Source organism: Tiliqua scincoides, chromosome 1, assembly GCF_035046505.1.
Source record: "Tiliqua scincoides isolate rTilSci1 chromosome 1, rTilSci1.hap2, whole genome shotgun sequence".
NCBI classification, from domain to species: Eukaryota; Metazoa; Chordata; class Lepidosauria; order Squamata; family Scincidae; genus Tiliqua; species Tiliqua scincoides.
This window is the reverse complement of record NC_089821.1, coordinates 140,612,226-140,639,171: the sequence shown is the minus strand read 5'-3', so window position 1 is coordinate 140,639,171 and position 26,946 is coordinate 140,612,226. Positions and strand designations below refer to the sequence as shown.

The 26,946-nt window shown below is 45.9% G+C and overlaps 1 long non-coding RNA gene across 1 annotated transcript in view; it reads right to left on the bottom strand.

The window, feature by feature from the left end:
- Positions 1–6,671: 6,671 nt before the first annotated feature.
- LOC136662024 (uncharacterized) overlaps positions 6,672–26,946 on the bottom strand; it is a 48,202-nt gene continuing 27,927 nt past the window's right edge. The window contains exons 2-3 of the long non-coding RNA XR_010794965.1: positions 12,369–12,441; positions 6,672–6,761 (exon numbers count right to left, since the gene is read on the bottom strand). This is a non-coding gene — a long non-coding RNA (uncharacterized lncRNA). The remainder of the gene's footprint in view (positions 6,762–12,368; positions 12,442–26,946) is intronic.

The following is a 26,946-nucleotide window of genomic DNA, read 5'->3' as shown; positions in this document are numbered from 1 at the left end:
TATTGGTTATATAGCGAAGGATAGGCCTTTTCATCTTGCCCCTCCTACTGAAATCAGACAAGGTACTTGTGGCCTACTATGTTCTCTTCCTCATCACTAATACAGAAGGCCATAATAAGACATAATAGACGTGTCTTTCCTGTTTCTGCCACATAGCTCATGAACAAGGCAACATGTGCTGATATAGCTGGCCAGCGATAAGATAGCACAATGCTATACAGTACCATTTACTGTTTTATAGCCAACTTAGGGCCCAATCCTATCCAGTTTTCCAGCACTGATGCTGCAGTGCTAATGGGGCATGTACTGCATTCTTTGGAGGGAGAGCAAGCACAGAGGCCTTCTCAAAGTAAGGGAACATTTGATCTTTTACCTTGGGGTTGCATTGCGGCAGCACCCTTAGGGCCCAATCCTATCCATTTTTCCAGTGCTGGTGCAGTTGTGCCACTGAGGTGTGCACTGCAGCCTGTGATGGAGGGGTAGTCACTGGTGCCTTCTCAAAGTATGGGAACATGTGATCCCTTACCACGGAGCAGCATTGTGGCTACACCAGAGCTGGGAAGTGGGATAGGATTTGGCCCCTATATACATACATGGGTGAGGAAGGCCTAAAAGATCACGTTTACAAATAGGCTCCCCAAATTCACGTTACAAAGCCCAAGTTTTGCAAACTGAAAAAGTGAAAGACACCAAAACACGAGGTGGTGGCTTCATGATCTGGCTCTCCCTCTCCACCGTTCCTTCTGTTCAATGACTCAGCACCCCCCTTCAAATGGCACCCAAGGGAGGTGTCCACATCTACCCTAGAGATGTCTCTGTGTCTGCTCAGAAGTAAATCCCTTTGATGTCAGTGGGACCTACTCCCAGATAACCATGGATAGGATCGCAGCCTTAACCGCTAAATTATACTAGCAGGTAGTACATAATGCAGTTTTCACACAAGCATGATGAAATATGGTGTATCAGTTCGTATTAGTTAATTTTGCAATAGTACAACTGGTCATGACCAGCAATAGCTTCTGTTTGCAGGGTTACTAGTCTGTATATTTTAAAAAGTAGCAACCTACCAACACACCTTTATAAAGCACACATCTTGACTAATACACTCCCCACTTGTCCTATTGTTATTCTTATGGAACTATAATCTTAGTGCCTCATGTTGACACTCTCTTCCCTGCTGAAATTAAAGCATTATTATTTAATAATAATTGCTGTTCCATTTCCTTGCTCAAGGCCTAGCTTTGCCAAAATGGAGAAGTGGGTCACGGGCTCCCACTCCATCTGGTCCCTCAGGTTTCACAGCAGGCTGTTGGGCTCCCTTCTGGCTTTGCTGCTGAAAAAGGAGATCAATTTATTGTACACTGTAGTCAGAAAGGAAGCCCCCATTCTTGCATTAGACTGAGCCCTGGTTTTACTTTCAGTGTATCAGCATAACATGAATGGGAGGGGGAGGTTGGTGGGAGAGAAAACAAACCAGAGACAGCTGGGAAAATGATCTTTTTCTCTGTCTGAATCATGGATTGTTTTGGCGTTGCGTATTCAGCTTCTCTTAGGCAAAACTGGTTGGATAAGACTGGAGCCACTTACATCTGCAAACACATTTGTAATGCCTCTTTTCTCTTCTTAGGAACCCTAGTACCAGCCGGCAATTCTCTTCTGCATCTTGCCAGCACAGAGGCCCAGGTCCAAGTGGCGCAGGCCTCTCTGCCAGTGCTGCATGTCTCCCACTGATGGCAAAGTGCTTTACGGCACTTTTGCGACACCCACCATCAGCACTGGGGCTGCAGCAACAGTGCTGGGCAACGTAGGATTGGGCCCCAAACCACACTGCTTCCTAACTGTATTTTTGTCTAAGTTTGAAAAGTCCATGACACATCTCTGATCCCTAGAAGGCTGGTAAGAGCTCAGTCACATGCAAATGTGAACTCTGAGAGAGCCAAGCTGGAGCACATAGAAACATTCTTGGGCTTGACCTTAAGAAATCTAAAGTTGATTATTGCCCCGTCCTGAGCGTCTCCCCCACTGGCATAACTAGCCTTGCACTGGTGGAGTTGTTTTATGGCAGTCACAAAGCAGCCTCTGCCGACAAGTTTAGCAGGCCAGCTGTTGGGGAGGAGTGGCCTCTTGCATGCTGGCGGACCCATGGAGACCTGCCAGAGCAGGTAAGCCTGCAGAGGGGATTGGTCACAGAGGCAGGGAGGAAGGCAAATCAGGCCCAGGGCAAGACCAACAGTGCACACTGAATCCTGACGCCCTTTTCAGTATAACCTTGCTGGTGCTGGTCTGAGCTCAGCTGCTGGGGCTTACCTGAGGCTATTGTTGATCCTGCTTGGCCTATGGTCCTTTTGTAAGGCACTGGTTTCAAGTGTTCAGGGGACCCTCTTTCCTATTGACCCTATTTTCCTATTTGAAAAAAAGAAAGGAACAAGGGAAGTATATAGGTTCTCAGTTTGTCATAGCTGGAAGCAACAGCACTCATAGTTAAAATCTCTGGGTATACCGGCCATAAAGCTAAAAAACAACTAATGTTGTTTGATGAATTAAAAAATGTTTCGTCCTACCATTGCTCGAGACATTATCAGGCATCCAAATGCAAAACTCCACCATTCCTATTTTTTAAATTCATCAAACAACATTAGTTGTTTACGAACAAGGGAATTCCAATCATTTCAGCCGAGACACCTGAAAAAGCTCTCCTTACATCAGCTTTCTCAGGAGTAAGGAGAGCTTTCTCAGGCATAATAATAATAATAATAATAATAATAATAATAATAATAATAATAGGTATTTATATACCGCCTTTCTTGGTCTTTATTCAAGACTTTATTCAAGGCGGTTTACATAGGCAGGCTTTATTAAATCCCTTATTAAATAGGGATTTTTACAATTTCAAAGAAGGTTCTTTCTTTCAAGAACGATTACATTCAAGGTGTTTCATTTCAAGGTGTTTCATTCCGATCTGGCTTCACATTCTGGCCTCCATCCTCCCACGCTCAGAGCAGATGGAATTGCTCGGCTTCAGCTTGTCAGCTGCTCCAAGGTCGCACGGTGCCGGTGGCCTCAAACTGGCAACCTTGTGGATGTTATCTTCAGGCAGACGGAGGCTCTACCCTCTAGACCAGACCTCCTGCATAAGCAGGTAGGGTGGCTGCAGCACTTTTCCATGTTCAATGACAGGATGGTACTGCCTCCCCTGCCACCCCCACACCATATGATCCTGATCTTCATGGCTGATCAGGGATTTGAATCTGGATATTCCAGGTCAAAGTCCAACTCCCAAACCACTACACTATCCTGGCTGTCATTACACAATGCCATTGAATTTCCATAATGCCACCACAAATTAAAATTTTGGGTTAATTTTTCAGAGTTGTCATTTCTCAAGTGTTCGTTGAGATGTATTCATGGCAGCTCTTGGGCTTTGGAATTCCCTTCTACTGAAGGTCTTAAAAAGGCCACATACACAAATTTTGTTATACTAATGAACAGCACTGTTATTCAGTTAAGCATTTACCAACTTATAAGCAGGATGTTCTTAAAGTCACCATTAGCTTATGGGAGAGGGTGGAGGAACACGTTTAAAAATAATTATCATAATAATATTTGTCTTGGCTTCTTTACCGATGCTGGGATATATACAGCATTTGTTCTCACAACCCTTGGAGAAATTGTTTTAACTACTTACCTGATGGGAATGGAATTTAGAGAGCAAACTTTTTCTACACTGTTGTTTTAATATTGGAACAAGGGCTCAATAATGTATTTTACCTTCCGTATTTTTGGGGGGAAGGCAGATTTGTTTTCATTATAATATTAATGACAGAAAAGCACATCTTACTTTACTAAGAAAGCACAGTGAACATGAGGTCATTGCAAGATGGCTTCTGGTAACATTTTTTAACAGTAAGAGAGATAAATAATATGTCTTTCTCTGGCCACTATACAGGGAACCATCCTGCTTAGAGACAATCTATCTCTGATGCTGGGGAAAAATAATCAATGAAAATGATTACTATACCATATCACAGGCCTACAAAATTGAGGGTCAGAAAAGTTTTTCCCAAACTTTATGGTGGTTTGATATGAATTTGGGGTGCTGATTCCAAAAATGGCATCCATTTTGCCCTATCACATCTAGTTTTGGAGATATAGTATAGCCTCATTAGTGAATGGTTCAAGCAGCTTCCTCATGGGGAAGCCATGGCTCTTCCTAGGCTCTTTCTAGGCTGACTTATGTTGTCGTAGCAGCTCAGGCCCCGGTCCTTCCAGCTCTTTGGAGATTGTAGTCCAGGCCTCCCGGCCCAAGTCCCTCGGCCCTGTTCTGGAGGGCACTGCCCTGGCTGGCCGGGGTCAGGCTGGCTGGCCTTGGGAGGGCCCACGGTACCTTGGTGCTGGCTCCCTTGTCAGTTAGTCCCCCTGGGTTGTAGTTGGCGCCGAGCAGCCATCTCAACAACCATGTCTCTCCAGGGTACGCCCTCTGGGTCTGGGCCGACCCTGGGTCAGGAGATCTCTGCCCCAGCCCCCTCCCTATGGAGGCCTCTCTCCTTGGCCGGGGTCACCCTTTCCTTCTGGCTTCCCTCTGGCCCTCCACCCCTCCAAAGAGGAGTGAGCTCTCTCCTCCTCCTCCAGCTCCCTTATGAGGCTTACCTCAGGTCAGCCTAGCCCCATTCTTCCTGCCCATCTGTCTTCCTGCTCCCAGCTGTTCCCTGTCCCTACTCCCATGTAGGTGCCCTGCACAGCCCCCAGTCCTGCTGACACTTGGGGCTTACTCCCAAGTAGGCCTCACCTCCAGAGGAGACCCCTGCTCCCAGGGAACTCCTGGCCACCTGGGGTGGGCCTCGGTGACAGTGCTGCATAGACCAACTCTGAGGGAGCAATTTTTTTTTTTTTTGTAATCAGCAAACATTACCTTATTTTTACTCTCTCTTTTGATCCAGAGAGCTCCCCAATAGAATAGAATGATGGATTTCTGAAACAATTGCATGATCATTGTGTAAGCTGTTGAACAGTTCATTTACTCTAAAATAAGATGTGGAAGGCTGAGTTAGGTCAGGATATTACATTCATTATTTTAGCGCTATGTAATTTTTCCTGGGGAAGAATGTATGTGTTTGAAATGCATCAGAAAACTATTCCTGCACCTATTATTTTCTGCCTTTTTCATTATTTTGCTGGATGGTGCAGCACTCTTTCTGTCTGCATCATTAAGGACCAGTGGTTTCCAAACTTTCCCTACCCAGTGACCAGTGGTTTCCAAACTTTCCCTACCCATGAGTAAGCACACACATGTGAATTGGTTTCACAGTCCATAGGGCTGAATACATTTTCCTTGTCAGCTATCAACTTGTCAGTTTCAGACCCACCAATCATCAGGTGATGATTGAAAGTTTGAGAACCTTTGGGATAGACCAGGACTTTTCAGACTGGGGTGTCATGATGCCCCAGCCTGTGGGCCCTGGCCTGCTTCCCCTTAAGGGACGGGAGCAGCCAGGAGGCAGGGAGGAGGAGGCAGCAGCACGATCCCCAGGATTGCGCTGCTCAGGGGGGCTACCGGGGTTTGGATACACTTACCAGAGCCTCCTGCAGCCTCCTGGGGGTGCAGGGAGCCCTGCACAGCAGTCCGCAGGGCTCCCCGAAGCTTCACAAGTGAAAGTGAAGCAATCACGCTCCGCTTCCACTAAACCGGAAGTGGAGCGTGATCGCTCCACTTTCATTTGTGAAGCATCAGGGAGTCCTGTGGACAGCCACACAGGGCTCTCTGCACCCCCAGGAGGCTGCAGGAGGCTCTGGTAAGTGTACCCAAGCCCCTGCAGCCCCCCTGAGTGGTGCGATCCTGGGGATCATGCCGCTGCCTCCCCCCCCCGCTTCCTCCCCCTCCACCCCCACAAGGACTTACTGTGGCTTTCAAACTCCCTGGGAATTTGAAAACCATAGAGATCGACCACTCCTGTGAAATATTACATCACAAGGAAACAGTTATATACAGTGTATAATTCAGGCCATAGAAAAGAATGATTATGGAAGGGCGCAATCCTAACCTGCACTGGAACAGGCAAGCCAAGAGGCTTGTGCTATATCCAGCACAGGATAGGGGCCCAAGGCGACTCAGCTTTTCCCCTTACCCTTGGGTAAGACGCCCTGGCCCCAATGGATCTCCTAGGACTTGTGCCACCTCCTAAGGTGGCACAAGTCCAAGGAGAGCGGAGCAGCTTGAAGCCATTCCGATCTCCCTAGGAACAGGGGTTGGGAACAGGGAGCGCCTCCCGCCCCCCACCCACCCGCCCCCTTACTCCTGAGGAGGTGCAAACATGCTTTATGGCACATTTGCGACCCTCCTGGGCTAGCACAAGGGACTTGCGCCAGCCCAACTCATTCTCAGGATTGTGCCCGAAAACAATCAATAAGAAAATGGAAAATGATATGAAAATAGCAGGTGCCAAACAAAAATCCATGATGTTCTTTAACCCAACTACCAAGTTCATTTACAGTCAGCCTGAAACAAACTTTTGCCTCTACTAGTGTTCCCTTTGATGATTTAAAGAGTTGCATCTAGTATCTGGCCCCCAAAGGAATGTAGCCTGATGAGAGTTTTGGTGTGGCATAATTACCCTGCATTTATCACCCAGAGCAGCCTGATGTTGCCTGCTAGGCTTATAGACTCACTTGCATTGCCTATACGGTGTTTCGTTGTCAAGACGTGAAGCGTTTTTAGGTTTCACGGTGTCTCCTTTGGTTTCAGGGTGGAAAGCTGGAATAACAATCTGGAAAAGATGAGCAATGAATAAGAAGAAAATCTGGCAAGTGTCTGAGTCATCTGAGCAAACAAGAGTTGTGCCAAAATGTTTTGAATAAGAAAAAAACTGTAGAGGAATAAACATTTATTAAAGGTCTGCAATGGCTTCCTGGCACTTAGAAAACAATTGCCCAGTATTCCTGTTTTATTGGCAATTCATAATTCAGACTGCACAATAGTTAGAACTGGAATGCAGTGCCAAATTAAAGTTGAAAGACCAATTAAAAATTGTGTGAGAACATAAGGTCAGAGACTGGCTAGGCCCTCTGGGGTGGGGATGGCACAGTGCCTTTCCCCCCTTTTGCCATAGACAGCGAATAGCCTCAATTCCATCCCTTTTGCTGAGTTAATGTAAACTAGAAATTGATAAAGCCACCAATAGGCTTCCCTGCTTATCATGATCCAAAGAGGTCCCCCGTGTTCTTAATCACAGTCTGACTAGGAAAATTGACCAGTTGTACTGCTGCAATAACAGGAGAGGAAACACCTGGGACTAATGTTATCATATGGCAGCCCTGTCAGATGACAGATTTGGGACACCATTAATTCTCAGCCACTTGCCAGGAGTTAAATGTGTTATTTTAGTTCTTGCCAGAGGGGCAATGGGTGCAATTTGGATTTTCCACTGGCATCAGCTCTTCCAACACCTGTTAATAACACCTGTTATTCAGATGTGTGTGTGGTTTTTAAATTCCTTAAAAGCCACTGTGAAGGCTACATTGGCTAAAAGGGTATCCAAAGTGAATAGCAAACATTTGAGAGTATTTCCAAGGAAAGCAATGTTAAGATGTTTGGGGATGTAGGGCTCTCATGTTTATCAGTACCAACAATCAGATGGGCCAAGAACTGGCAGACCACACTATTATTGTCCTTTAGCAGTAAAATGACACATTGACATAACTGTTCCATTAAAAAAAAAAATCAAACTTTAGAAATCAGGTGAAGTAGAAAGCAAAGGTGAGCTCCATACTTATTTTTCTGGACTTGTTCCATACTGACTGCCCCAAGTAGGCAAAGTGAAGCTTAGGATGTCCAAATCAAGTAATGTTCCATGAACATCATAGGAGAGGATATGGTAATGCCACATTTGTTGCTTCATGAGCAAAGCTGGAGATGTTATCTGCAAGGCCTTTTATTATCATGAGTTTCTAGATTCCTCCTCCTCTCTTCAAACCATGGCCCAAGTGGGTTAGACTCATGAACTTCATGCATCACATACCATTTGACATGTTCATAGATACACACCCGCTTCACAAACCGCCCAGGTACACTCAACTACAGGACAAATGGCATCATATCAGTGCCAATGAAGCAAGAAGGCAATTAACGTGTCTGAGCAATGTGACACAAGCTCTGTCAAGAGGAATTTAAACTTTCACCGGCACCTAGCAGCAGGTGTGCTGCCACCTGCTTTCTGTAAGGCCTCTCCCTACCAGGCTCTGAAGCAGGTTTGGCTCCTTGCAAATTGCACTAAGGCTTAACTCACCGTCTTTCCTGCCACATTAGTGCAGACTTGCTTAGCAAGAGCTTGAAGAATGAATGGATTGTACCACAGTTAGACTCAGCAACATAGTACCATTTAGAATCTACAGGCCAGTGAATATTAGAAATCAATGCATACAGCATAATGTATCACTGTGGTAGAATAAGCTTTTAGTTCTGCTCAGTGGCAGTGATGTTTCATTGATCCAGTTAATGTTGTATCATATGCAGAAGAATGTAGTTCACAAACATAGGCTTCATTCAGTACTTTGTGATATAACCACAGGGCATGCTCCATCAGATCGCCTGCGGCAAAAAGCATTAGTATGCTCGGAGAATGGTTGGCATGCCAATATGTGGGCATCTATCACATTGTGTGTGTCTTGTCTATGGTGAGTGATGGCTTAACATTTGCATGTTTGCGTACATACACGTTCAGCTTCAATTGAGCTACAGAAAACATTGCATTCAATATAGAGATTGAAATTCCAAATATCTAATTAAATACCATTAACTTCTATTTGAATCTGATGGTGCCTTGGATTAACGCGTTTCGATCACACCACAATGACTTTTGATCACACCACAATGATTTTCGATCACACCACAATGATATTCGACAACAACTGGGAGTTGCACCAATTGTGGAAAAAATGCAGGAAGGAAGACTTAGATGGTATGGACATGTGCGCAGTAAAGAAGATTCTGTGACAAAGACAGCCATGTATTTGGACCCTGCTGGCTGGCAACCCTGTGGTAGGCCCAAGAATCGATGGCTGGATTGCATCAAGGAGGATATGAAATGCGTGAGCATCACTCCTGAGGATGCTCTGGATCGAGCAATATGGAGACAGACATGCTGAAAAGCGGACCCCGCCATAGCGTGGGAACAACACTAGGAAGAAGAAGAGCTTCTATCTGAATCAGTCTAATCCGCCCACTGGCATGAATGGAAGCCTTTTTTTGCAGGGCAAATTGCACCTGGGATAAGGTGGGATAGTCCTGACTGGGACTGTGGCAGGAGACAATTAAAAAAGGTCTCTTCCCATGTTGGTTTCTGATCCATTGGGAGCCCAATCTAGCTAGCATTTACTAAATAACAAGCACATAACATGCTACACATGTGCTTAAAGTAACATCTAGTTTGACCCTCCATGCAAAGATGTTTCTTTTGGAAGTTAACACAAGAAGTTAACAAGTGAGATTGCACTATATGAGAATACTGGACAGTTGTTTCATGTCATTGAATTCCATCAACACAAGCAACCGTTGACCTAATTACCAGCAGGCTGCAATCAGAATCATCATTTTTTTGGATATTACCTCACTGGGTGTATACAGTCAATTCCATCTAATAAGATGTCCATTGCTAACTTGCATAAAGTTTATGATCTTTTGCATTTCATTTACTCAGTACTTTTACCCTATTAGCAGTGGACAATAACACTGGTTTCTGAAAAAATTTTTTCCTGAAGTTCATTATCACCTGTTAATGGTCCTTTGATTCTAAATGGCACTCAAAACCTGTCCAGCAATGTCACCCTCAATCTGAAGAATGATTTTGATCCTTTAGAACAAGGATCATCAGGCCAGCCTATTTCCTTAATGGGTGTGTCTGTGTAAAACTGCATACACAAGCATGTTAACAACTTGTATGTGAGTCATGCTTATAAAGACTGACAGCCCAATCCTGAGCTGCATAGGGTGAGGGGTTGCAGCAGCGCCAAAAATGGCTTTGGTCCCCTTCCCCTGGGTAAAGTGAGTAGCCCCCACAATGGGGTCTGAATCAAAAGCCTTTATGTCAGGCGGTTAGCCCGACACAGAGGCTCTGGATCTGGTGAAGCTTTGCTCCACAGGTTCCGCCTCCCTCCCTTGCTGCTCCTTCCCCCAAGAATGCCCCCTGCCCGCCCTATCCCCTCCTCCTCCCTTTCCGGAACACCTCCTCCCTGCCCTCTCCCTGCCCTTCGTCTGCCTCCCCTCTCCTCGGAACGCCTCCTCCCCACCTCCTCCCATACCCTACTTACCTCACCGCTGCTCAGCGGTCTGCACAATCACCGAGCAGTGGAGCTCCAGTGGCTGCCCAGCCCAAGCCCAGCACCGGCCAGCGCTGGGCTACCACCAGCGCTTGCCTGTGGTAGGACCTGCAACCGTGCCTTAAGGCATGTTTGCAACAGTGTGTGCTGGCAGTAAGCCGGCACGCACTGTTCAGGATTGGGCAGTAAAATGGCAATCTGCAAATATCCCAGACCAACAGATTTGCTTTCAGACCAAATTAAATATATTGCCTTAGACCAGGGGTGTCCAAAGTTTTTGGCAGGAGGGCCACATCATCTCTCTGACACTGTGTCAGGGGCCGGGGAGAAAAAAGAATTAATTTACATTTAAAATTTGAATAAATTTACATAAATGAATATATTACAGATGAACTTATATGACTGAATGAAGGTCTTGCAATAGCTCAAGGTCTACAAAAAGACTGCACAAAGTAAGGCTGGCCTTTCCTTTGCTGCTGCTACTGCATCACAGACATGAAACAACAAGCAGTGGAGGGAGCCCTCATATCACAGCTCATGCAAGAGGTCAAACAGTCGCCCTCACACTGAGAGCAGTTGCATCAGGCCAGTATGGGCTCCAACAAATCTCCAGAGGGCCAGAGGCTCATTGGAGACTGGGGGCTCTCTGAGGGCCACATTGAGAGGCTTTGAGGGCTGCAAGTGGCCCCAGGGCCGGGGTTTGGACACCCTTATCTTAGACCAATCTACGGTCCATCTGTCCATTCAAAAGAGTTATGAATTGCAACAGCAGTCTCCAGGCTCTTGCCCTGAAGTTCTCAGTGGTTCCCAAGTTCCATGTCTTTATAAGGAACTAAGAGCCCAATCATATCCTTCACCAGCCCAAAGTGTCGCTGACAGAGCACGTGCTGTATGTCATGGGTGGGTGAGGGAACCAGATAGCCCTGGAGAGGTAATTTTTTAAAACTTACCTCTTCACAGGCCACCTGGTCTCCAATTAGTCTCCTCGGATCAATATTTTGCTGGTATAAGTCTGAGGAGACTCCTGGGCGGTGGGTCCAGGCCGGGAAGGGAGAGAGAGGATCTCGCCATGTGTGGCTGCTACAAAGATCCTCCACCCCCAAACCTCCTGGCTCATCCTGCTCTTTCCCTGATCCTCCCCCAGTCTGCTCCCACTGCTGACCTGCCTGCTGCAGCACAGGGCACAGGAGGTTCAGTGGGCCACTGTTGCCTGTGTACGGCCTCTGGGTGATGGCTGTGGCCTGCCTAATGATGGGACTTACAGTGGCAGACTGCAAGATCCACCACAGCAAGGCCCAGGATTGGGTTGTAAAGTTCATTGAAGGAATGTGTGACCACAGAGGCCCCAAATGCCAGAGAGGATACAATCCCAAAGGCTTATGCTCATCATGCTGGTTGGCAACCTTCAATCTCGAAAGACTATGGTATAAGCCTACAGCACCCGGTATTCCCAAGCGGTCTCCCATCCAAGTACTAACCAGGCCCAACCCTGCTTAGCTTCTGAGATCAGACAAGATTGGGCATGTGCAGGGTACATCTTAATGTATAGTTTGATCCCATTTCTAGATAAAAACCACCTCAGTATTTAACTCTACTAATGTTGGAACATCAGTGTTAAATGAAGCCTGAAAGAAGTCTGATGAGTGGCCAAGCCCATTTCTGTCTCTTATTCTTGGCAAAGGTGAGGAATCCATATTTCAGCGAGAAAAAAAAAGACACAGCTCAGCCTGCCAACACCTGACCTAAAGAGAGCTCTTATGGTTTCTTTTGTTTACTGCCACTATGCTATTAGTGCTTCATGTAGCTGCCTCTGCCAAACCATTCCTGTTGCACTGTGAAAGTTAAATAAGTACAGTCTGTTCAGTAGTGAAGCACATGACAAAGGAGGATACAGGCTTAACTTTCCTGCTGAAAAATATGGAAGGTGCTTGCTTGTGCCCAAGTTCCAGAAATTGCCCTGTAGTGCCCTATGCCACACCCTGTATCATTTCTGAGATCTTGGCTGCAATCCTAACCATACTTTCCTGAGAGTAAATCCCATTGAACAAAATAGCACTTACTTCTGAGAAGACCTGGTTAGGATTGTGCCCCTTCTCTGTCACACAGGTGGCTTTCTGGAATCTTCAGAGTTCTCTGTGGGAAGAGGAGAAAGTTCCTTGTGCATATGTAAGTTTGGATTAAATTCATTGTTAAATTCAGATGTTTATGGTCCTTATGACATTGTGGTTTGAGAAGAAAAATGGAACACACATTTTAAATAATAAATATCCTGCCTCAGTAAAGGGGATTAAAATGGGTTGCCTTCATGTACAAAGAGTGTGGGGGCATTCAGCACCTGGAATGAACTCTCTTGCCAGGGAAGGGACTGGGACAAGTCACAAGGGAAGTCCCAACATTATGCAGGCAAAGCAGGATTCTGGTGGCTCACTGCACAAAGATACAGGCCAGGAGCCAGGCAAAGTGGTTTTGAGCCAAGCCAAGAGACTTCCCCTAACCAGCTCCTGTTTTTACATGCCCCATTATTCTCTATGCAGGTACTCCTACCGACCCCAGACTAGCATTTTTTCCAGCATCAGGGGCCTGTCTGAAGGGGGGTTATGATATTTGTCAATACTTCCTCATCTCTCACACGTCCCTCCCATGTCTCTCCTATGTCACACACCAGTCTCCTCCACATCTTGCCCTTGCACATCTGCCAATTCTGCTGGCAGAATTGTGCCAGTGTTCAAGCGATATCTGATTTTTGATGATGTGGCATTTTCCCAGCATTGCTGGGATGATCTGTGGTACATCTGCTGGCAGGAGAACCTTCTACGCCAGCAGGGCTCCCATTTTGCTGGCATATCTTGATGATAAAATTGGGCTGAAAGATATTGAAGTTAAAGCCTTTTCTTGTAAAAAATGTAATGATGCATAAAATACCAGGAGCTTCCAAATTTTGCACTAGATTATTATTATTATTATTATTATTATTATTAATATTATTATTATTATTATTATTATTATTAACAACAACAACAACAACAACAACAACAACAACAACAACAACAACAACAACAACAGTATTTATATACCGCTTTTCAACAAAAAGTTCATAAAGCGGTTTACAGGAAAAAAAATCAAATAACTAATGGCTCGCTGTCCCAAAAGGGCTCACAATCTAAAAAGAAGCAAAAGAACACCAGCAGACAGCCACTAGAAAAGACACTGCTGGGGTAAGGTGGGCCAGTTACCCTCCGCCTGCTAAATAAAAGAGGATCACCCACTTGAAAAAGTGCCTCTTAACCAGTTAGCAGGGGTTAGATCCCCCAAGTATATCCTTTCTATCTAGCCGAAGTGTGAGTGAGCCTGCCCTTAGAAAACAATTGTTAATTCCAAAATGTTTCTCTCAACTCAAGAGCTTCCCTTGATTGCACAAATTGTTCTTTCAGAACTCTTGAGGTTTCCTTAAATTGATTTACAGTTTCCACATCTGTATAATTCAATTCAGATCTGGCAGCTGTTATTCACATGAAAAAGTCCTTGTTTATGTCTCTTTTAAAAATAAGGACATAATATTAAGCTCCTAAGGGTGCAATCCTAACCAACTTTCCAGCACTAACATAGCTGTGCCAATGTGGCATGCATTGTATTCTGCAGTGGGGAGGCAGTCAAAGAGGCCTCCTCAAGATAAGGGCATGTTTGTTACTTTACCTTGGAGCTGCATTGTGGCTAGGTCAGTGCTGGAAAGTTGGTTAGGATTGCTCCCAAACAGGTGCAAGGAGAAGAATGCTCTGATTTGTTTTAAATTATAAATTATTTTATGATTTATAAACGAAATCATATTTTAATAAATATATTTTAATAAAAAATAAAGTTGTTATAAATTTAAAAAACAGATTATCACCTAACGTAACAGCAACAGCAAGGGAAGATACAGGTGTATTTTTAAAGAAATGTTGATATTGAAAGAATACAAGGACATATCAAAGAAATATGTGATGCGGTGAGAATGCAATAAATTGTCACTTTCCCCCCCCTTTTTCCCCCTTTGCAGCCTACTTCTACTGCCTTCTTTTTGTTATTCAGAAGTTTTACAGTATATTTACCCTGAATAGTTAAAGCCTGAAGTGGGGGGTTGATCTCAACCTGCAAATCAATAAACCACTATGGAAAGCAAAATCTATATTATAATGTACTAAGGAATTTTGCACTGGTGAAGCAATTGGCAGTGACGGGAAAGCTTTTGTGATGCCACAGAATGTTCACCGACTTTAACCTCAAAATAATCCCCCCCCCAAAAAAAACACCATATTCCTTGATAGGTATGCACTATCATTTATCAAGCGTGCTGTGACTGTAACCAGGCAAAAGTTGTCCCCACATTTTTTTTAATAGTGACTCGACAAAAGAGAATAGCGTTTGCTTTCTCTTCCAACTAAAGCTAAAAATCTCCATGTAAATAGAAGAGTGAATCAAAAAAAGATCTGGAAGAGCACAACTCAAGTTTGAAATCAATTGTTGCAGAGTGTCATGCCTTATTGCTTTATGAACCGGTAGCATTTCATCCAGATCAAAGAGAAGAAGTCTACAAAGACTTTATCTGGAGATTTTTACCCTGCTTTTCTGTGTGTGTGTGTGTGTGTGTGTGTGTGTGTGTGTGTGTGTGTTCCTGCCCCCATCAGCCACCAAGGCAGCATACAAAACATTCAGAAAAATGCATTCAGAAAAATTTTAATAATCTTAAAATGACATAAATACATTACATGGAATAAAACCAGAACAATTCAAGCAATATTTAAAAATATGTTGAGAGAATATTTCTTTCTGAATAGAAGGAAATTACAGAGAGAGAGAGAGAGAGAGAGAGAGAGAGAGAGAGAGAGAGAGAGAGAGAGATCTCATAAGACACACATTTACTTGTGCAAATTTAAGTATATACCTTGGCAGCAAAGAGAGAGAGAGAGAGAGAGAGAGAGAGAGAGAGAGAGAGAGAAAATCGTTTAAATCATGTGGCCAATTCCACCATTCCCACCATCCCACTTATTACGTATATGCTGTTCCCTCAGTTTCCATGTGTCTTTTGTAGTATGATTTTAGTTTTCAAAGAGATAGTATGTATTTTTCAGGTATAAAGGTTGTTTGTGAGGGGGAGGGAACATTGAGCATGGCCTCTGGTGTTGAATGTAGTGGACAAGCAGATATTCAGGTCAAAAGAGGTGGTTCCTAAAATATCCTGGCTCCAGTCCACCACCTAGAATTGGACCTGGAAACATAATGGTAACTGATGAAGTTGGTACAGCATAAGAGTTATACGTGACTCACTAGCACAAGCTCCCAGGAGAAGCCGTGCAACTACGTTCTGTACGAGTTGATGTTTCTGGACACTCTTCAAGGCTAGACCCATGTAACGTACATTGCAATAATCCAATTTAGCTATGATCAGGGTAAGTATTACATTGACCATATCTGTCTTGCTCAGAAAGCTGCACAGTTGATGCACCAGCCAAAGCTTTGCAAAGGAACTGCTGGCCACAGCTGCCATTGGAGCACCCCATGATCTTTTCTACTACCCCATCCAGAACAGGCTGTACACTCAAATCCAAGTCAGTTCTCCTACTGACCAGTAACATCTCTGTCATGTCTGGATTCAATCTCAGTTTGTTTACCCACATCCAGTCCGTACTAAGTTCAGGTATTGATTCGGAACTTCCACTGTGTCCCTAGAATTAGATGAAAAGAGTTATAGAGCTGAGGGCGCAATCCAGCCCTTGAACTGGGCCGGTGCAAGTCCCTTGCACAAGCCCAGGAGGGTCACAAACATGCCATAAGGCACATTTGCGCCTCCCTGGGTGGAAGCTGGGCTGGCGCTCAGAGAAGCGCCAGCCTGTAGAGGCTGACAGAAGCCTCCACACCGGCTTCCTCCGAGCGCCTTGCGTCGAACCAGCTGTGCTGACACAAGGCTCTGAGGTAGGTGGGAGGAGGCAGGAGGCGATCCTGGGCAGGAGGAGAGTGGAGGGCGGGGGGCGGCCCCGGGAGCGGGCGGGCGGGGAGCGGGAGGCAGGGCTGGAATCTGGCAGTTATGCTGGATCTGAACCCGTTCCCAGGGAGAACGGAGTGGTTCCAAGCTGCTCAGACTTGCGCCACCTCAAGAGGTGGTGCAAGTCCAAGGAGACCCATAGGAGACAGCGGTCCTTACCCAGAGGTAAGGGAAAATGTTTCCCTTTGCCTCTGGTTGAGCTGCCTATGGCCCCTATCCTGCGCTGGATACAGTGTGCGCTGGATACAGTATCCAATCCTCTTGGATAGGATTGCATCCTTAGTATCATCAGCATGCTGATGAGACCTCAGCCCAAACCTCTGAACAACTGCCCCAGCAGTTTCATGGTGATGTTGAACAGACTGGAAGACAAGATGGAACCTTGAGAGACTGCGCAGGTCAATAGTCAAGGGGTCAAACAATAGTCTCCCAGCACCTTCATGGACCTATCCTCTTGACATGAGCTAGGAAACTCCTAAGATCAGTTTCAGGAGGATCCTGAGTTCTAAGTAGGCTCAGGGGACTCTTTGTTAGAATCTGTGTTTACTATATTTCAAACTTTGCCTCTTGATCTCAAGTATAGAATTTGGTTGTCTGTTTTCTCCTTGTGCCACTTTAATCCCCAGTAAATCTTCTCCTTTGATTTGATTAAAACCAACCTGCCTCCTGCCTAGTGCTTTAATCCAAAGAGCAACTGGCCTCCTGTCTCTGATGCCTTGCACACTACCCAGAGAAGGGTGTGTGTGTGTGTGTGTGTGTGTGTGTGTGTGTGTGTGTGTGTGTTAGAAAGAGAGAGAGAGAGAGAGAGAGAGAGAGAGAGAGAGAGAGAGACTAGGTATGGGGATGGGAGAGGAATAAAAGGGAAGTAATTCCTGGCTTTGTCCCTCCTAATAACTCAAAATGCTAACAAACAGTCTTCCAGGTGAGGGAAGGGGTGAAAATGTGGCACTGACCCACTTTGCAGTGATCTATTCAGTGTATGGTTTTGGTAGGATCTCAGGTGAGGAAAACCACCAGATTACCCAGTGGGGAACATGGTCCTTCTGTGCACTACCCTGGAGGCAGGTAGCACGTGGTGACAAGCTCTGAGCTCTAGAGCCATTGTTCTAAGTAAGTCTTTTGGCAGGAATTGTAAAACAGTGGCTTTTGTACAAGGTATTTGGGTCAGAGGCAAAAGAATGATTATTTTCATGAGGCAAGAATTTTTCTGTAGTCAGGCGTCAAGAAAGAGTCCTTGTGTGTGTGGTTCCTTTTATAAGGAGCAAAACTTGGGGATGAATCCAGCTGTCAGTTTGAAGATTCAGCTAAAGATTTGTTAAGGAAAAAAGTTAAGGAGTTTCTGTCAAGCAATCTGATGAAGGGGATGGGCCCTGGTTTCTGGTTGTTCCTCTGTATTACTCTCTACATTCTCATAGTAGCTACCAGAAGGTGGAATACTTCCCTGCAGTGAAAAATAAAAAGCAGTTGCTGTTTTTGCTCCTCAAACTAATTCCAACTGGATCTGGGTAACCTAGAAACAGTAAACTGGCTGCATGCTGTTGTTGCCAAAACTAAAATCCCATCCCATGCAGCCAGCAAACATGTTAATCTGTGCCACTAAAAGCACCGAGATTAACCCAGTGTAGGATTAAGATGCTGAGCTGTTTTCAGGGGATTAGTCCAGAGAGTCTGGAACTTGTCAGGAACATAATTGGAGGTCAAATCACTGACTTTTTGGTGTCAGGTAGCATCCTTTATTCAAAATCTTCTCAGTGCAATTACAGTCCTTAGCAAGGTTTAAGAAGGCATGAAGCAAGTTTTACTATGGGCAAGATACATCACTGTAACCAAATGTGAAGATTACGGCAAATTAAATCAATTGCCTCAAATAAGGACTTTCTTGCTAATATGAAAATTATGGGGATCTGAAAGTTTGGGCCCATCATTTTCAGAAGCAGCACATGTATCTCAGTGTTCCTCTGAATACTCAGCTTGTTCCTTCAGTGTTTCTATATACAAAAGAAAATATAGCAAAACAAAGGATCACTGAATATCCACCTTGTCCCCTGAGGACTGTTGGCAGAGATAAAACTCCAGAAGGCACATTGCACAGCAATGTCCGGATAGGAATCTTTGCACAACGCTTGTATTCAAAAGTCAAAGACAGTTTTATTTAAGGAAAAATACATCTTTGTAAGAAAGGATTGAAGTGGATTTTCCAGCTAGTCTGTCTAGCTCCCTTTCTTAAGGAGGAAGGGAGAGAGAACAGAGGGAAGTAAGGTGTAAGACTAGCACTCAGGGTAAACAAAGAGCATGCATTATCAGAGGATAGAAAAGAGAGAACACCTTGTCCCCGACTATTAGTCATCCTTACTGCCTCCTGTTGGTACAAGTGCAAATGTGCCATAACTTCCAACACAAGCCTAACTATATGTTATGTTAAACCAGTGATTTTTAAACTTTTTTCATCTCATGGCACATTGGGAAGGCACTAAAATGTTCAAGGCACACCATCAGTTTTTTGACAATTGGCAAGGCACACCACACAGCTGGTGGGGGGGGGGGGTTTCCACATCCCCCAATGGCCCTACTAATAAATAACCCTCTCCCAAATTCTTGCAGCACACCTGGAGACCATTCACGACATACCAATGCGCCCTGGGCACAGTGGTTGAAAATGGCGGTGTTAAGTATTTAGCAGAGATGGGCAAGTCAGGCATGGTTTCTCGAGTCAAGCCGCAAGTCTCCGCCCTCCACAACTTGACTCGAAAATTAGCCCTAACGGGCAGACTTTCCAAGTCACCCAGAGGGGTTTTGAGACTTTTTGACTTTGGAAGCATGTGTCAGGCGCAGAAAAAAAAACAAAAATGGAGCTGCTGCCAGGGATGTGTGTGTGTGTGTCGGAGTTCTTTTTAAACACTCCCCTGCTGTCTCATCCCATCCATAAACAGGGTGGGAGGGAGCGGGACGAAATGCGTGAGAGCAGGGACAGAAGCGGCAAGAGAAAGGAGGGTCACGTGCAACAGCTGGGAGGCTTACCGTAGGACCCAATCCTTTGCAGCTCTACTCAGAAGTAATCCCATTGCAGCTGAGAACCAATCAGAGATCAGGGGACCAGATAGCCAACTTTGCAGTGCAACTGCCTGCAACCCCTGCCCCCAAGGATAGGAAGCAAGCCCCCAAGCCCAGGAAACACCCAAAGCACCTTGGAGGGGGGGCGCACAATCACAGTTGCACCCCTTCATACACTACTGGGCGGCAGCCTTGTGATCTGGTGCCCCCTTCACATGGTGCCCAGGGCACATGCCCTACATGCAAATCCTTAAATACTCCTCTGACAAATCATTTATCATTGCCCACTCTTGGCTACCAGAGGGACCAACTGACAACCATCAGGTGGCATCAGAATGGGCACAGCTCTTTAAATCCAGCTGTGGAGAGATGTTGGCACAGATGGAGGCAAGAGTGGGACAAGGGAGCAGAGGAAACTAAGCAGATGAAAACTGAGGATGCCCAGAGATCCTTCATGGAGAATGCCCTTTTCCATGGAGAGTGAAAGTCTGATCAGCTCCTTTGTACTCAGTGTAGTCACTGGAAAGGCATTTCATCACTTTGAAGCAGGTGTGTCCAAAGTTTTTAGTAGGAGGGCCACATGATCTCTCTGACACTGTGTCAGGGGCCGGGGGGGGGAAGAACTAATTTACATTTAAAATTAGAATAAATTTACATAAGTTTACATAAATGAATATATTAAAGATGGAACTTATATGAATGAATGAAGGTCTTGCAATAGCTCAAGGCCTATAAAAGGCCTTGCACAAAGCAAGGCTGGCCTTTCCTTTGCTGCCGCTACTGCATCACCGATGTGAAACAACAAGCAGTGGAGGGAACCCTCATCCACAGCTCACGTGAGACGTCAGACAGTTGCCCTTGCACTGAGAGCAGTTGTGTTGGGCCAGTGTGGGCTCCAACAAATCTCCAGAGGGCCAGAGGCTCATTGGAGACTGGGCGCTCCCTGAGGGCTGTATTAAGAGGCCTCGAGGGCCACAAGTGGCCCCAGGGCCGGGGTTTGGGCACCCCTGCTTTAAAGAATAAAATACATACACACAATGCTAAAACAATACAGCTAAGTTTCTAAGCTTACTTATTCCCAATGCTCACCTGGACCCTCCAACTCCTGAGCATACGCAAAGGTTAGCTGTTCTACCTGTCATATCATACAGACAGCCATCCATGATGGAATGGCAAGATACAGCTCTCCCCATCCCAGCAACAGGCATTTTTATACCTGTAAGGTAGCTCTTGTCCAACCCGAGATTTGGACTTACTAAAGCTTCTGGAAAATGGTCTCACTAGCTGCTGCTGCTGCCAGTCACTCACTCTGACCTCTCCCAGTCGAAGTGGTAGACCTCCCATTCATTTCATGGGGCAAATGCCCTGGGCACGGAGCCTCGTGAGCCGCCTAGGATCCTGTGGAAGCCTCTCTGAGGCTCCCGATTGGGTCAGAAACTGTGCTTCTGGTTTTCCAGAAGCCTCCGGAAGCTTCCCCGACGCAGCTTGGGGTTACACGAGGCTTCAGGAAAGTGTGGGGGGGATTTGCACATGGGGCAGCGACATCCCGTGGGGGGGGCCCCATCGTGAATCTTTGCCCCGGGGTGCAGGGCTGGGGAGGTCCGCCACTGCACGACTAGAAACTGACAGCTGCAAATTTTACTCCAATTAGCGAAACCGTAGTACCAGCACTCTTATTATGCTCCTAGCCCACCCAGAGTGAAGTAACCTGATAAGGAGCTGCTCTCAGCCTGCTAACACACTTTTTCCCCCACAGCTGCTGCAAAATGGCTTCTGGCCTACAAAATGTAGTGAGATCTTCATTTGGAAGTCAGTGATTTTAGCTTGTTCTTACTCCCTACCTCAAGACTCCATGCACGAACACGGCACAGTCCCTTCCCTTCAGCTTGTACTCTAGTACCCAGCTGAAGATGCATGACCAATGCACCTGACACAGCAAGAGCCTGTTATTTAAAGAAGAGATCAATCAAGCTCTACTCCGACTTTTGCTCTTCTTGCTTCCTATTCCAAGAGTTCAACAACTGGAATTTTTTTCTTTTTAGACAAAAGCTGGAATTAAGCATACTACCTAAGACTATTTCAGAACTAAAAAGGAAGGCAAACAGGGTCTTATCTCAACAGGGTGCTTGGCTTGTGTTAAGAAACTGACCTCAGCATTTAAGTCCCTGATACCGAAAGGCAAAGTGTAGTCTGTGATGAAGGACTGGTGAAATGGAGGATGTTGACACAGAGATAACTCTCTTCAAGAGAATAATGTGATAATGTGTTTGTGAAGAAGAGAGAGAATTCTGTTCAAGGCTCACTGCTGGTACTATTATTTCTTTTTGTTTTTATGCTTATTCCACACAAATGTGCAGCCCTCAGGGGCTCTCAGCTTACTACATTAAAGTAATGCATAATTTAAAACAATAGGTGAACAAGATCAAGTTGCAGAATATGTAACAAGACTCAGAGCGCAAACCAAACCTGCGCTGGAGCAGGCAAGCCAGGAGGCTTATGCTGCATCCAATGCAGGTTCGTTGGCTGCAGTGGCTCAGCCAGGGGCAAGGGGAAGCTCTTCCCCTTACCCCTGGGTAAGGGCTGCTGGCCCCAATGGGTCTCCTTGACCTGCGCCACCTCTGGAGGTGGCACAAGTCTGAGGAGAGTGGAGAGGCTTGAAGCCACTCCATTCTCCCTGGTGATGGGGGTTGGGATCTGGCATAACTACCGGGTCCCAGCCCCGACCCCGGCTCCCCACGCTCCAACCCCCGGAGCTGCCCATCGCCCACACTCCCCTGCCCAGAAATGCCCCCTCCCGCCCCCTCCCCACCCCCACACCTACCTTTGCTGCTTGTGTCGGCGCAGACGTGCCGACACAAGCAGCGGTGAGGAAGCCGCCATGGAGGCTTCTGCCGGCCTCCGCGCATCTGTGCATTTACATGCGCCAACGCGACTTCCTCCCACGGAGAAGCAAACATGCTTTATGGCACGTTTGCAACTCTTCTATGCTGGCCCAAGGGACTTGGGCTGGCATAAGGCACTATTAGGATTGAGTCCTCAGTAATTTAAAACACCAAAAATCACCCCAACCCAGAAGACCATCCAATAGTTTGATTAATCACCTGGAACTTGCAATGGATATGTAAATGGAGCTTGTAAATGAAAGAAAGGAGATCTGAAGAAATAGGGCCTCCACAAAGAAGATCCAAATTCTAGCTGCCCTCATATGCAGCACCACAAAGGGATTACTCAGAAATAAATCCCACTGTGCTCCACGGGGCTTATTACCAGGTAACTATGCATAGGATTGTAGCCTTAGGCACACTTATGCCCTGCAATCAGGTACTTTGCCAAATTCCTGTTCCAAGCTTGGTCTAGAGAACTTAACTTTAAGCTATATAGAGCGCAATCCTAACCGGCAGTTATGCCGGCATAGGAGGCACTGGAGAGTCGCAAATGTGCCATAAAGCACGTTTGTGCCTCCGTGGGTGGGAGCCACGTTGGTGCATTTAGATACGCCGATGCGCAGAGGCAGGCAGAAGCCCCTGTGGCGGCTCCCACACCGCTGCTTGTGTCGGCGCTCTCGCACACAAGCGGCCAAGGTAGGTGTGGAGGGGTGTGAGAAGGGGGCATTTCTGGGGGGAGGGGGGCAACAGGTGGCCCCGGGGGCGGGCATTTGGGGAGCCGGGGGCGGGGCTGGGACCTGGCGGTTATGCCGGATTCCAACGCCCGTCACCAGAGAGAATGGAGCGGCTTCCAGTCGCTCTGCTCTCCTCAGACTTGCACCACCTCCAGAGGTGGCGCAGGTCCGAGCAGACACATAGGGGCGTGCAGCCCTTACCCAGGGTAAGGGGAAGAGCTTCCCCATGGCTGAGCCGCTGCACCCAATGAACCTGCATTGGATGCAGCGAAAACCTCCTGGCTTGCCTGCTCCATTGCAGGTTTGGATTGCGCCCTTAGTTCCCTTCGTCACTCAAAATAGTCCTAATTCTGCAGAAAGCACTGCTGGGTACTGCCCTACCACCAGGGTAGCACACCTATTCAAACTGCAGAAGTCCTCCTTCCTCCAGAGAAGCCTTAGGTTCTCCACAGGTTTTAACCCCATGCTTCCCAGACCTGTCAGAGCAAGGGGCCACTGTTGACACCACATAACACCCTATCTTCTCGAGGGATCTTGCACATTTCCATTTCCTCAGCCAGCCTCATGGCTGCTATTCTCATGAGAAAACTAAGTATGCAGTCTCTAATGTAATGTTTAGATTGGCCCTGGGGGGGGGGGGGTTCAAAATCAAACTGAGCCTCTGAACAGGAAGGGATTTGAACTCAGACTTCTCTAGTTGTAGTGTGTACTCTAACTACTATACTGCACTAGACTTGACACTAGCTAGTATAAATAACTCTCAATACTGTTGTTGCATGAAAAAGTACAGGGATATAGTCATAAGCATTCTGCTCCCAAGGCAAAGCAGTTCTAAGGTGTTTTTAAAAAATGCACAATTCTTGAACAAAAATAGTGGAGAAACTATCTTAAAATGTCATTGTTTTGTTTCCCCGCTTTCTCTTTTTGCTAGTATCCTAAAAGAAATCACATTCAGTTGCAAAAAGGAGTGAGTTTTGGCAAAACATATTTCTAGCAAGAACAAAGTGTTCTTTCCAATACTTTTATAGCAACAAAAATGTGGTGGGCCACTGGGAAAGTGACAAATACAGTGTTTAAATACTAGATTTTGGTACTGCACCAAAAAGAAAGAAACTACGTATTATTTGAAATGATGCTGAGATCTGTGCATTTTTTTTAAAAAAAGCAAAACCTCAAATGTAGACAATTCATCAGGCTGCCCTTTACTTGGTCACAACTGATTGAATCCTATTTTTGCCCACTACAGCATTTAATTATACTTCCATGAGAAAAATAAGAGGTTAGTGCAGCAATCCCTCTGAAAATTTAGTAGCAAGCCACCCAGTTTTGGAAGGTGAGAGTTAGGTAACCATATTTCTTGTTGCATAAGCCTGTGCTTTCCAGATGCTTCAGGCTGCAATCCAAACCACACTTTCCTGAGAGTAAGCCCCACTGAACAAAATAGGACTTACTTTTGAGTAGACCTGGTTAGGAGAGTCAACTAAACAGTCCAATAAATACAGTGGGCTAAACTAGTTTCTTTAATCGAAGATTGCTTCCTGTGGAGTGAATTTTACTGGATCTTTTGGCATTGTACAAATTCTTCAAAATGTAATTCCAAGAGGCAGCGTTCCTAGAGTGCAGAGTCAGACTGGAAAACAACTCAGTCAAGGAAGCAAGATTTTAGCAAAAACAACTGCCATTCAAAAAAGAGTGTGAATAAGCATTAAACTTCTTGAAAATTACATTCATCAAAATGCTAAAAATTTGTGCTTGTGGTCATGTATGAATTAGAAAGGGGGGGACGGCTGTATTGTGCAGTTTTGTTTCCAAATCTCCACATTTATTTGTCTGCTGGCGGAGCTTTTGTTGTCAGAACACTCTTTTCAATATGCTGCAACAAAAAGTATGGGCAGGGAAGATTCTTAGCCTCAGTTTGCATTGTAAATCCAAGTCCAGAATATTTTTGCAGAACTCAAAATGAATTGCAGCAACTGCATAAAAATAATCTAGTGATTGGAACCTGGATCCTTCTCATTACAGTGATCTCCTCTAAGTTGTAGATCTTGAATTTGGATTAAAGTACACTGAATATAAAAGGTCTTTTCATATGAAGGAATGATTTAACAAAACAGCACTGTTATTTCACTGAGGGGGAACAGTTAGTCCCGCCTCTCTTCTTCCTTATGTTATCTTTGGGTATGGTTAAATCCAGGAACAAAGCACAAAAATGACCATTCATTGATGTGAGCACAACAAACATTCATTCCATTAGGCCACAGCAGTTTGCAACAGAGAATTCAACAGTCGTGACAATGTGATGCAGATAAGTCAAGCTCCAATCATTTTTTTAAAGAAGGATTTCTGGAGATTAAAAAAAAAAAATTATGGGTCTCATCCAGAGCAACACTTCTGTGAACAGAAGCACATTTCACAAGTTCCCTTTGAGAATGGAAGGAGTGTTCAGTTTGCACAAATCATCGTTTGTGTTAGCAGAATGCATCCTTCATTCTCAGAGTGTACTTCTGTACATAGAAGCATTACTTTGGTGCCCTGTAGGGGTGAAAAGAGACCTCTGAGGTCCTGGTTGACATGGTCTGAGATTCGGGGCCACAGTGTTGGGGTGGTGCCCCCTGAGGTGCCAGCATGGCCACCACAAAGCTTCAGAGTACAGGGGAAGGGTTTAATAATCCACTCTGGTTCACCTCCTCCTAAGTTGGTTTGGCCCACCTCTCTAGGCACTGACTCTAGGCCTGTCCTGCTCATGGCCTCAGTCTGACCTTCAGCTTCCCAGTGCTTGGCCTCTTCATCATTGGGTAGCAGTGGCTTTTAAGCTTCTCTGCCCACTGCACCTGCTCAATTGGCCCATTTGCTCCCACCATCTGCCACAATCTGCTGATGCCTCATTTGCCACTGTGGTGATTTCTAGCCTATCCAAAAGTGACACAGATGGAACCTGGCACAGCTCCTGACACTCTGCCCACCAATGCCACCCAGGCTGTCATGTTTAGCCTTGGGCCATGGCTGATACATTGTCCCCAGGTACTTTGGATGTCATCATGTCAATTACCTACAGAATTCTGGGATAATAGTCACAACAGTGACTGCATAGACAACATCCCCAAATGTTCTACAATGCCATCTTCAGTGTCTCAGATGGACACTGAATCCAGTGAATTGTTGCTTGATAGAGCAACCGATTTCATCTGAGATATCTCAGGCAGATATCTGCACAGACTCAGACCTTCCACAGATAAGTGTTCAGGAAACAGGCCAATGCTGCCCAGAACAGAATCCTAAGTGATCTTGGTGGACTTGATCTGTGACATGCACCATCTGTACCTTTTGTAAAACTTGTTTTTGTTGTTGGTTGTTGGTGTCTTTTGAGGAGGGAGAATAATTTTGAGGTATATTGATGTATCTAAGGGTGCAATCCTAACCTTTTGCACTTTCTTGTGTGTCCATTTTCACCTCCGTTTCCACCTCCTTGTATGTCGTCTGGACTGGCGCAGGAAAGTGCACTGGCCCATGGAGGCTGCATCCAGCTTCTGCACCAATCTGGGGAGGGAAGCCTGCACCGGCCAAACATGGCCGGTGCAGGGGTCTGGGGAGGCAGGAGGGAGGCATTTCTGGGCAAGAGAGGGCTGGCAGAGGGTGTTCCAGGGGGCAGGGTGTGGGAGGTGGGGCTCGGACCCAGCAGTTATGCCAGATCCCAACCCTGTTCCCTGAGCAGCGCGGAGTGGCTCCAAGCAGGTTTGAGGAGACCCATTGGGCTGTGGTGGTTTACCCGGGGGTAAGGGGAAGAGTTTCCCCTTTTCTCTGGCTGAGCCGATTCTGGCCCCTATTTTGGACTGGATACTGAGCAAGCCTCCTGGCCTGTCGGTTCCAGTGCAAGATAGGATTGCACTGAATCTTCAGTTACTATGTTTGGATGCCAAGTTATAAACCCAGGTGTGTGTGTGTGTTTTGT